Here is an 11,724-nt window from a genome sequence, read left to right as displayed (position 1 = left end):
CTTTCTTTCTTTCTTTCTTTCTTTCTTTCTTTCTTTCTTTCTTTCTTCCTTCCTTCCTTCCTTCCTTCCTTCCTTCCTTCCTTCCTTCCTTCCTTCCTTCCTTTCTTTCCTCCTTCCTTTCTTTCTTTCCTCCTTCCTTCCTCCCTCCCTCCCTCTCTCTCTCTCTCTTTCTTTCTTTCTTTCTTTCTTTCTTTCTTTCTTTCTTTCTTTCTTTCTTTCTTTCTTTCATTTTTTCCTCTTCTTTCTTTGGCTGAGCTTCTTAAGTGCTTATTTGCTGTCTGATATACCTCTATCCTTCATTCCACCTGACGAGGAAGACTATACTTACTAAAGAGGTTTTTATTTGATCAGAGAGATCTAAGTCCTGAGGATTGGGAGACTAGCTGGCATCAGTTGGGGGTTTTGAGCCTTAAATTCTAATCCAGTGCAGATTTACTTTTGGATGATCCACCACTTGCCCCTCCTACATTTTCCTCCTTCCTGCGACCCATTTCTAGATTTCATCTATGAGACTTGGTGTGGCCATGTGACCAGGTTCTGGCCAGTGGATACAGTTCTAGGAAAAAGGGTGCAGAGCACTCATCCCCTCCTCATCTCCACCCTACTGTCTGATGTTTTGGGTTTTCCTTCCCTAAGGAGATGATGGAAGCAGATGTCTATCCCCGCCTTAAAAAGCCCAAAGGCAAACTAAAGGGTGATTTCACCACAGTCCAGTGTGGTGAACCAGTGAGTTTTTTGGGCTTGCTTACACAGCATGCTAAACAAACGTCTGCACTTAGTCATTGAGTCAGAGTAGAGAAATGGTCTAGGAGAGATCGGGGTAAGTGATGTTTTCTTTGTACCTCCGCCCCAGCCTAGATCCAGATAAAAGGAGTGGATGACGAAGAAGGGGTGAAAGCATCCCTGAATCCTTCAGCCCCCAGTGTCGTGTCTGCTCTTTGACTCACATGTGAATAGAGGGACGGGTGTGTGCACAGAAGTGAAGGCACACTGACTCTACCACAGTGCGTGTCCTGCATTTTAACCTTGAGTTCTCTCAGTGTTTAGTGAGATGCTTGCATGAATTATTCCACTTGCTGCCCCCTATCACCTCAGGAGGGCGGGAGGAAAGGACCATTGTGCACTATGTCACTCCGTGTTGCAGATTTATAACCAAGCTTAAGCAAAGTAAAACCATCCCCTGAGGGTCACATGGGGTAGAGACGCTGCCTGCCAAGTGCCCCGTGTGCCGTTTCCCAGGCCCTGAATGAGCCGATGTCGTGTCTTGGTGCTAGTGAAACTGGGTGAAGGTGAGTGCTGGGTGTGAGACCGGTGGTCCAGTTTTCCATCCTGGTGTGGCATCTAGCAGTACCCACGGTGGTGGGCCCAGGCTGCTGGGGAGGCCTGGACAACAGTCATCTGCCTGCTCAGCTGGGTCAGACCGCTAGTGAGAAGTAAACCTGTGGAGAATGAACCAGTGGCCTCCTGGGTAATTGGTAGCACAACACAGCAAACACTGTGCGGCAGAACGTGGCTGCGTAGCCAGCACAATTGCACAACCAATAATCCATAGCCAGAAAACTTGAAAATAGCAATTGCTGTAATTACTGCATTTATGTGGTGTTTGCATGAGCTACTGTGGAGGTCAGAGGATAACATGCAGGAGTTGGTTCTCTCCTTCCACCCCTGTGGCTCAAACTCAGGCCATCAGACTTGGCACCTTCACCCACTGAGCTGACTCGCTGGCCTAGAAAATATTTTCCAGAAAGTCTCAGTTCAGTGTCTTCGTTTGATGCTGTTTCCTCTTGCAAAGAAAGAAGTCAGATTTCTTGTCCCTTAGAGCAAGGTCACTTTCAGATGGGGCCATAAAGATTTTGATGGGTGAGGCTGACCAGGTGACAGCTGTTAAGCCCCTGTGTCATCTAAGTGGACAAGAAGCTTTGCATCTCCAGCCTTTCGTTGTCACAGATGTGGGACCATGCTGCCAGGCCTTTCAGGATTTCAAGAGAAATGGAGACTCTCTATGAAATATCACTTTTAAATACATAGAAATTAAACTTAAAAGGGAGAAAAACGTGAAAGCAAATTAAATATACTTGCAGGTCAGATACAGGTGAGTTAACAAGTATAGTGTAATGATCTTCAGCTCTTCACACTGGTCAGGCTCCCCCTGTGTCAGAGCCTGGTGGCATTAACAAAGCAGAGTGGTTTCTGTGAAGGCTTGTTTGGAGGTTCTGGAACCCTGTCGGCCCTCTCCAGCAGTTTTCAAACAGCTTCCTGGGTTGCTTGGAAAGGGAGAGAAACCATTCATGTTTAAACTGGTCATTTCAGAGTAAAGCCCAGATCATGTTTTCTTAGGTAAATATTCCTTAAAATCATTATTTTGTCACTAGTAAGAAAGGAAGAAGAAACATCTCCCCAGGGCCTTTTAGAGGGTGGCATCACACATGGAATTTCTTCCCTTATAGGGGCACTGTCCCCATAGCCACAAAGTCACTGCTGCAGCTGAAAATGACATTTGTTCTCAAGCCTGGAAAGAGGATGGGCGTTCCTAACTGAGAAGGGCTCAGAAATCACATAGATTCAGCTTCTACTTGATGAACATAGTGTCTGCCAGCCAAGTCACAAGGCAGGCTGGGAAAACAGTTTTTCAGTAGGCACACCAATGCCTTCGCTAAAAGATCTGTCAGTAAGGAGGAAGTGGGCCGGGTGGCAGTGGCTACGTGTAGCCATATTCCTCACGTGGGTCTTTATGTAGATGTCTGCTGCTTGGTGGCTTAATGTTGTCCTGTGTCCTGACAGCTTTTCCTTTTGGGGGGGGGGGTGAGGGGACAAAGTTGATTCATTTAAGCTCAAACTGGTTAGGTGATTCTGTGGGGGTGTACCTCACTTTAATGTGGTTCAGGAGTTGGATTTAAGACTCCAGTAGTTCTCATGGGTGGTGCCCCCTAGACAGGGTCAGAGCCATGGATGCTAGTTGGCTGCTGATAGAAGAACAGTTCTGTATAACAATGAATTGTGCATCTCACAACCTCGGTATAATTATATACATGGAGATGCTGTTTATAACAAGAAGTACTGGACGCTGACCTGGCCCTACCAGCCAGACTGCCAAGTTCTCATTTTGATGCTATACCATTTCATGGACTCTCAACTCTTCACAAGGCTGCTTTGTCACTGACGAAGATGAGAACAAGGACAGTCCTTAGGGAGCATGGAACCAGGGTGCCTTGCCAACCACAAAGGGTGACTAAACATGCCCTCTCCTAGCTCAGACGTCTGACGCTGGTGCATTGACAGTCACAGCTGTAGAGCGCTTGGTCCTTCCTGCTTTCTAGAGGAAAATGAACATCTTGACCCATGCTCTCCTGGAGACATCCACCCCTAGCAAAGCTGCCTCCCGGAGTCTTTCTCTGATCATAGTGGAGTTAAATGCAGACTCAGCCACAGAAGGGAAGTAGAGAAATTCATGGATGTGGGAATGAGAGCACATTCTTCTAAGTGACCAGCGGGTAAAGGGGGAAACCACAGGGGGAATTATAAAATCCCCCGAGAAAGGACATGAAAAGGGCCACAGCACACCAGGACCTTGTGGACAGCAAGTGTGCACAAGTGACAGGAAGGGTTGAAACTATGAAACCCAGCTGAATGGATCAGTGGAGTGGAGAGTCTTTAGCCATACTTAAGGGCAAAAAGGAAGAATAGAGTTAAAGTGAGAAACAAAGGAGGGGACCATCCCCGCTGACAGCACTGAGCTGCGGTGATTCCTGAGCACTGTGCACATCTGGATGGAATGTGGAACGCTCACGCCTGCCTTGGCGTCACCCCAGGACATAACGAACCTGTGCTTTCTCCAATCCATGACCCATGAATTGTTCCCCCAACTCGGCATTCTTGGCAAGCGAGGGCTGTTGGGTTAAGTAAAATGTAGTTGTGAAGACTAAATCCAAGTCTCCACCTGCGTGAGATTCTTTGCAAATCAATGTGCTTACAGCGAGGCCGGAGGGTGACAGGCATGTGTCTCTACACCTGAGAAGGCAATACTTCATGAGGGTTAAATGAGAGGATCTCTGTAAAAACCTTTCAGTATTGTTCCCAGCCCAGTGATCACTATCGGTGGTCGTGTAAGCAGAACGAGAAACCACCAAGGTGGCTAAAGGCCAGAGCTCAGGAAATCCTAGGTGAGTGGCTCCCTTAGGTTCTAATTCTAACCCAGGACCAGGTATGGACGCTCCAAATGGAGAAAAGCGGTCAGTCATGGGAAAGGATGTGAATCTTAGTTCCTAGCTTGCCGAAAGCAAGTTAGAGATGGCAAAACAGTGGCCCACACACAGTGTTTTGAGCAAAGAAGTTATGAACTAGGCCGCCTTCAGGATGGCAAGAGGTCCCGTGTGCTCTGCTCTGCACAGACACTTGGTAGAAGGAAAATGCTCAAGAAAATAGGAAGAGAGGTTAGTTGTAAAGCTTATGCCTGCTGCCTAGAGGTACCCCTTAACTCTCTCCTGATTTCTCAAAGGCTCGGAGATATGTTTGGCCTGGTGGTATAATGTTTGGCCTCTGGCACAAGGTACTCTGATTTTTTTTTCTTTCTTTTAAAAGTTTAGTGCTGAGCTGGACATGGTAGCGCATGCTTTTAATCCCAGCCCTCAGGAAGCAGAGGCAGTCAGAACTGTGATTTGGAGGCGAGCCTGCTCTACAAAGCAAGTCCAGGACTGCCAGGGCTACACAGACAAGCCCTGTCTTGAAAAAAACCAAAAAAAGAGAAAAAAAAAAGTTTAGTGCAGAGCTCAATCCAAATAAATGGTCCCTGTAAAAGTTTCAAGAGATCTTAAGATATGAGCTGATAGTTTTATAGTTGAAACACATCCTGTTCTCTGTTTTGTTCCCTGGTGATGCAGTTTTCAACAGCCCTAGGATGCTGTCTTTTGCTGCGGGCTGGTACTTCTGTGTAACTTGCACATGGTCCACTAGAGGGCGGTATACCAACGTATGCTGCACATGGAACTGCTGGGTACTTCGGGGAAACAGTGGGATTGCAGTTTGCCTTAAATGGTGCAGGGCTAAGTCCCTCCTGCTGTCCAGCTAGTTGAAATCATTACTAATGGATGCTAATGAGTGACAAGTGTGGCAACAAAGTACCTGCTGGGTAGCTTATGCCTAGTGAGGTGCTTCAGACAGGTGCGAGAGCCAAGCTCTGGAGTCGCGCTGTGTGTTATGAGATGCCGACACCAACAGCCAACAACCGGAACATCTTTATCCCAGCGCTTACCGGCATCCCTCCTCCATTCCAGTCACTGTGTCCTGGCTGTGCACCACGGAGGCCTTCAGCCCAACTCAGTAGATGATCAGGTGTGTGTGTGTGTGTGTTGGTGAGGAGGTATGTGAAAGCTGGGTTTTAGGGTAACTTGTCTTTGAGAAGATCCAGCCTAGAAGTGGGTGACACCATTCCCTGGGTTTGGGTCCTGGGCTGTTTCAGAGCACAGAAAGAGAGCTGAGACTACAGCATCCATTCTTCCCCTTCTGCGCTCCTGATTATGGCTGTGACTAGCTGCTTCAAAGTCCTGCTGCCTTGACTTCCCCGGAGTGACGGGTTATACCCTCGACCTGTCACCTGAAATTAATTCTTCTTTCTGAGTTGCCTTTCTCAGGGCACTGTGTCACAGCAACTGGAAAGGAAAGGAGGACGGCAGCTCCTCCCTCGTCCCCACTAGTGTAAACTGCAGACGCAGACATCCAGTATAGCAAAGTCAGACGGGGCGGGGGGCAAGAGAGTAGATGGACGAACGCTGTGTCTGCAGTCGTTTTCTCCCGTGAGCCCGAGTCCAAGGAGGGAGGTGAGACAGCCCTTCTAGCCACCATGACCAGAACCCCGTGTGGTGGTTAGCTTTGGTGGTGGTGGGGTTTGGTTTGCCTTAGTTTGGCTGACACAGACTCTTAACATGTAGTGCAGGATGGCCTCAGATTTCCTATCTTCCTGCCTCGGCCTCCCAAGTATTGGAGTCACACTCATGTGCCAGTTAGTTAAGTCTTCTTGTAGCTATGACAAACTTCCTGGCAAACAACACCTTAAAGAGAAAAAAAAAATCTTTATTTGGGATTATGGTTTCTACCCATAGTCCTTAGCCTCACAGATTCTGGGCCCGTGGTGAGACTGAACATCAAGGTGGGAGGACTGTGTGGTAAAAGCCGTTTAATCTCATGGTGGACAGGGAACAGAGAGGAAGGCAAGAGTCAAGGATAAAATAACCACGAAGGTTTGCAGCAATGTCAGCTGGGGACCAAGCCTTCAATACCTGGTCCCGTGGACACAACGCATTCCAGTTGTCACACTCAGGGCCTGTCACCAGGGGGCACACCACATTCAAGACATGTCACAGTTACAAGAAGTGTAGGGATAACAAGGGAACAAAGTCCAAACAATAATTGGCCTAACCTGAGACCCACCCCATGGGAGAGAGCCAGCCCCTGACACTAATAATGATGCTCTGGTATGCTTGCAGACAGGAGGCTAACTTGACTGTCGTCTGGGAGGCTCTAGCCAACAGCAGATCGAGAAGGATGCTGAGACTTTCAGCCAAGCATGGGGTGGAACTCTGGGGGTCCTGAGGAAATGTTGAGGGAAAGATGGAAGGACCAGGAGGGGACAGGAATCTCAGAAGAAGACTGACCCAGTCCCACGGGAGCTTTCAGAGACTGAGAAACTAAAGAGCGTGCATGTAGCCAGCGGGTGGTTTGATCTTCATATGGGGTGCCTGGCAAGTGGAAGGAGGGTGCTGTTTCTAACCTGGGCTCTATTGCCTGCTTTTGGATCACTCCTCCTGGCAGGGTGCCTTGCCTGGCCTCTGGGGATGAAGATAAGAGCAATCCTGATGTGCTGGAGAAGGTCAACATAGGGGGAGGGAGGAAAGAGGGGTTCCTCTTTTCTGAGGGGGGAGAAGGGAGATGGGCAGGGAGAAAGAGGGGAAGTAAAGAGGATTGAAAGCCGGGGAGGGAGGGGTCACCCTCACGATGTAAAGTAAATAAACTAATATTAAAAAAAAGTCATGGTTTGACAATGAGGAAGAGAACCTTCAAGTTTTCAGATGGAAAAGAAGAACACTGTGCCTCCGTGCTTTGAAAATACAAATCATTAAGAGACTTAAACTTAAAAGACTCTGTCCCCTGCTATGGAACCTAGGATGAAAAGCCTTTCAGGTCATGCTGTTCACGCCAACCCCATCTGAGGCTTGTGCAATTCCAGTGACAATCTAAATGAAGGAAATGGATAACTCTCAAAGAAGAAACACTCAATTGTTTTTAGAAAGAACTTTTTCTTTAAAGCATAGTTTAAAATGCAGTTCACTTTTGGGGATATTTTTAGCATGTTGAGAATTTTCCAGATTGCTGACTCAGTAAGTCCAGGCTCTTAAAAATGCGTGTTTTTAAACTCCACAATGCGACATTGTCTAAGCTCCTTGCCATTTGAGGCTGACTGTATATTCTGAAATCTGCCTTGGTTGCCTAGGGACTGTTCACAGCCTTTCCGAGCCCCAGACACTCCCTTCTCCCCAAATGTGATGAGAAGGCACGTTCCCAGCATAGTAGAGAGAAAGGGGGACCCAGGAGTGGCATGTGAAAGAACAGAAAGTCACCGTGCTTCTAGCTCAGTCTGAAAAGCTTCTCATCTAGTGAAACTTAGCATTCCAGCTTTGGAGAGAAAGAAATGGAGGCCCCGGAAGGAGAGCAAGGATTTCCATGAGGCCCCCTCACTCTCTTTCAGCCTTATAGCAGGGAGGGCGCCGTGAACCATCTCCCTTCCGATTTGGTGCACCCTGCCTACTTGGGTATCTTTCCATGTTCCAGTTAGGTTTGGTGACAAGCAATATTCTTGAGGCACAATGGCTGCTTCGGGAGCCGGAAGTGTCCCCCAGTCTGAAACTACATCACAGTAATAAAGACGCATCCATTGTGTTCTCCAGGCAGTTTAAGATGCGCATGACTCCACAGACCCAGAAATGCAAACGGTTTGCTTTACAATGCTTTCACTTCACAGCGACGCAAAAGCCAGTGCGTGCGCGCAGCCTGCGGCTCATGTTCAGCACAGTTTCCATGAACAACCGTGTTTTGCCCAGCTGTGGGCACGCTGCAGCTCTCCGGCACGTGGAAGGCAGGCAGGCAAGGCTCAGAGATGATGTGTAGGAGGTCGGCAAATTAAATGCAGTTTTGACGGAGGACATTTTAAACTTACCATGGGTCTAACAGGGCATAAACTGAGGATGACCTTTCTATCTACTTTACCCCAGTACCAATGCGCACAGCAGAGAGAGGGCGACCCTCAGTAGTCTGGGGACTAAGAAACATAACTTTCCACCATCTGGAAGAACAACAAAATCCTTCCTGTGAACCCTTAACCTCTGTGAGGTTTGCGGGAGGAAGTGGTACTGTTGGGTTCTTCCGGTCGCCTCGGTCCCATCGACTTCTCTCGGGGGAGGTGCTGTGCAGTCCCGAGTCATCTGGAGACGGAACAGAACGAAGACCCTGTCATGATTCCTAGATTAGCATCAGGCCATGAAAGGGTGCCACCGTAGCTTGACTTTGAGGACGTGTTGTGTGTTGAATGAGAAGTGTCCCCCAGAGACCCAGGTCTTTGAACACTTGGTGGACAGTGAGTGGTGCCGTTGGGGAGGTTAGGAGGCCTTTAGGAGGCGGGGCCTGGCGGGAGGAAGTGTGGCGCTGGGGGTGGGCCGTGAAGGTTTGTAGCCCTTCCCTACTCCCAGTTCACTCTCTCTGCTTTCCGAGGAGGTGACCTCAGCTTCCTTCTCTGGCTTCTTGATACACTGTGGACTCTCCCTATGGAACTGTAAGCTAAAATAAACTCTCCCAAAAGTTGCTTTGGCCATGGTGTTTTTTAAATCACAGCAACAAAACATACCTATTGCAGGAAGGGTACCTGACAAAGGCTTTACAAACGCACCGAGATGGCCTGCTCCACGGTACATTACCTGAGTCCAGTCTCTCCTACACCCTCCCTTCAGTATGCCAACAACCCAGGTCTCAAGAAAAGAAAAAAAAAAGTTAAATAAAAAGGAGAGGAAGCTTCTGGGTTTGTCTTTCCTATTCTTCCAATAGCCATTTTAGTGAGTGACTCTCAAAGCGGGTTCCCAGTGTAAGGGTCCAATAAGCGCTGAAGGGAGACCCCAGACTCAAATAGTATGCAGAATCAAAGAGCATTTATTCTTCAGAGACAACCAGCATGCAGGGGTCGACCATTGTGCAGAATGGTGACTACGAGAGGAGCCCACAGGCTCCTTTTAAAGCCAGCTGTGGATTCAGTCGTGGTTAGGTAATCCTTCCCAGGATTGGTTGGGTTCATGGGGATACTTGTATGTTCCTGATTGGTTCTGACCACAGTGAAAGAACAGTCACCTTATATAGCCCCAGGCCAGATGTCAGGGCAGTTGCTGATTGGCTGCCCATCTCCTGTGTTTTTTTTTTTTTTTTTTCCAGGAAAGGGGGAAGGGTGGCAAGAACTTTGGCCTGGCTTTGGCCCCAGTCTCAAAATGGAGTTAGTGATGTCCTCTCACCAGGACTAGTAGTTCCAGCATCGAGTTCTTAGAGATGCAAATGACAGCTTCTCCTCAGGTCAGCAGCTCTGGAGGCACAGTGGGCTGTTTGAACATGAAGTCCAGGTAGACTTCAGAGAACCACTGTTCTAAACAACCACGGATTGAGCCACAATCTTAACCACTAGCCACAAGTCTCTTCTAAGTTAAGTCTGATATTTCATGTTAAAGATAACAGGTTAACTTTTACAAATTAGATGTTAATGAGTCTAATACAGACTAGACACTAGAAGTATCTAGCAGTGTTTTCCCAGAGTGTTTCAATATGCGGTTTAAGGGGACATAAGGATTATAATTGTGGTTAATTTGCCATTAGAGTGATGGCATTGATATAAATATGGACTTTCTGATTTGGGGAAGGAGAGAAACAACAACATTTTAAAGGCCCTCTGCATCTGGTTTATTTACTGTTGTTGACACTTACATTGCAAAACCATAGGAGCATATTTATTCATTTTGAATCATTCATGAGCTCCAGGGCCTCCAATGAGTTTGTTTGGGTTTCTGGAAATGAGGAACTTAATGGGTTAAAATTTCAACATTTCCAAAAGCTAGAACATCAGGACAAAGTTCAGGTCTTGAGATCCAGGATGCTGTCTTCTAAGACCACACAGTGAGCCAGGACAGTGAGCACTGCCGTCGCCCACAATTCTCTGCCTCTGTAGTCTTCTGAGCTCTTGGACATTAACTCTTCTATTTCGCCATCACAATAAGGTCTCCAGTGTGGGCCAAGAACCTTTGGTTAGTGTGTGTGACCCTGTTTCTTTGGTTATGAGATGCAGGAAGCTGCTGTATCCTGTCCTTTGAAAATAAATGTCTCAAAATGTCATTTCATGTCTCAAAATGAAATACATGTGAAAAAAAAGTAACATGAAAAAATAATTTCAACGTCTCTGCCTTGAGGAATGTCTTACTGTCTTGTATACTGATGAGTGCACTATTTATTTTATTGCTGAGGAAACACAGTGATCAAAAGTGATTTATGGAAGTGTTTATTTTGAGTTTTGGTTCCAGAGAGAGGAGAGAGAGAGAGCACTGCTCGAATGTGTAGTGAGGAAAGCATGACAGCAGGTGGCCAGAGCAGGAAGCTGAGCTTTCACTTTTCATCCCACAGAGGAAGCAGAGAGCATGACCTGGAAGTGTGTGTGTGTGTGGGGGGGCTATAAACCCTCCAAGCCCCCCTCCAGCATCGTACTCCCTCCAGGAAGGCTGCACCCCTGGAAGGTCCTGTGACCTCTTCAAACAGTATCATCAAGTGGGGCCAAGTGTTTAAATACCCGAGTCTCAGGGAAGCAGGGGTGGGGGGGTGGGGGGTGGAGTGGAAGGAGCTTTTCTCATTTAAACCATGACCATTCAAGCAAGCTCTTTGCTCTCCTGTAGGCAGATAAAGCCAGGAGGCAGTCTACAGAGATGCCAGCTGAGTTTTGTGGAAACACGGTTCTCTTTCCTCTCAGGGAGGTTCAGTCTTCAGGGAGGACTGAGGAGAGGCTGCAGCCCAGCCATCCTGCTACACAGAACACCAATGGCTGAGGGAGTATTGAAGTTTGGATAGGAAATGTCCAGCAAAGGGCTCACCTGTTGTTGGAATCCAGCTAGTAGTGCCATTTGGGGATGTTATGGAGACTCTGGGAAGGTGGGGTTCAGCTGGAGAAAGTGGGTTGCTGGGTAGGATCATTGGAGGGCCTATGTTTTCCCAGTTCCCAACAGTTTCTCTTTGCTTCTTGACATTATGCAAGTAGCCTCGGCCCCATGCTCCCAACACCAGGACGTTCTGCCTCCCCACAGACCTCAGTGGGCCTGAGGGCTGTGGATTTTACCCTTAGAAACTGTGAACCCAAATAAACAGTTCCTCCTTTAAGCTGTTCTTGGCAAAGCTACATATGATGACCTGACATGGGAGAGTGCCAAGCACAGAGGGAGTGAGGGAAGGAACACTTCCTCCTGCCCCAGAGCACCACAGGGTTCTCTGTGAGGACTGCATAATCCAAATTAGACCTTGAAAGAGGAGTGGAACCTTAAGTAGTGGGGGTGGGGCGGAGGGTGGAACACGCTCTGGAAATCTGTAAAGGTGTGGCCAGCAGGATCCACCAGTGGAAGGCTGTGGCTGGAGTTTGCTAACTTTCTGAAATAGTTCTTTACTGCA

This window comes from Psammomys obesus, unplaced genomic scaffold (genome assembly GCF_907164565.1).
Source record: "Psammomys obesus unplaced genomic scaffold, mPsaObe1.curated_primary_1811, whole genome shotgun sequence".
NCBI classification, from domain to species: domain Eukaryota; kingdom Metazoa; phylum Chordata; class Mammalia; order Rodentia; family Muridae; genus Psammomys; species Psammomys obesus.
Note: the sequence above shows the minus strand (reverse complement) of the source record.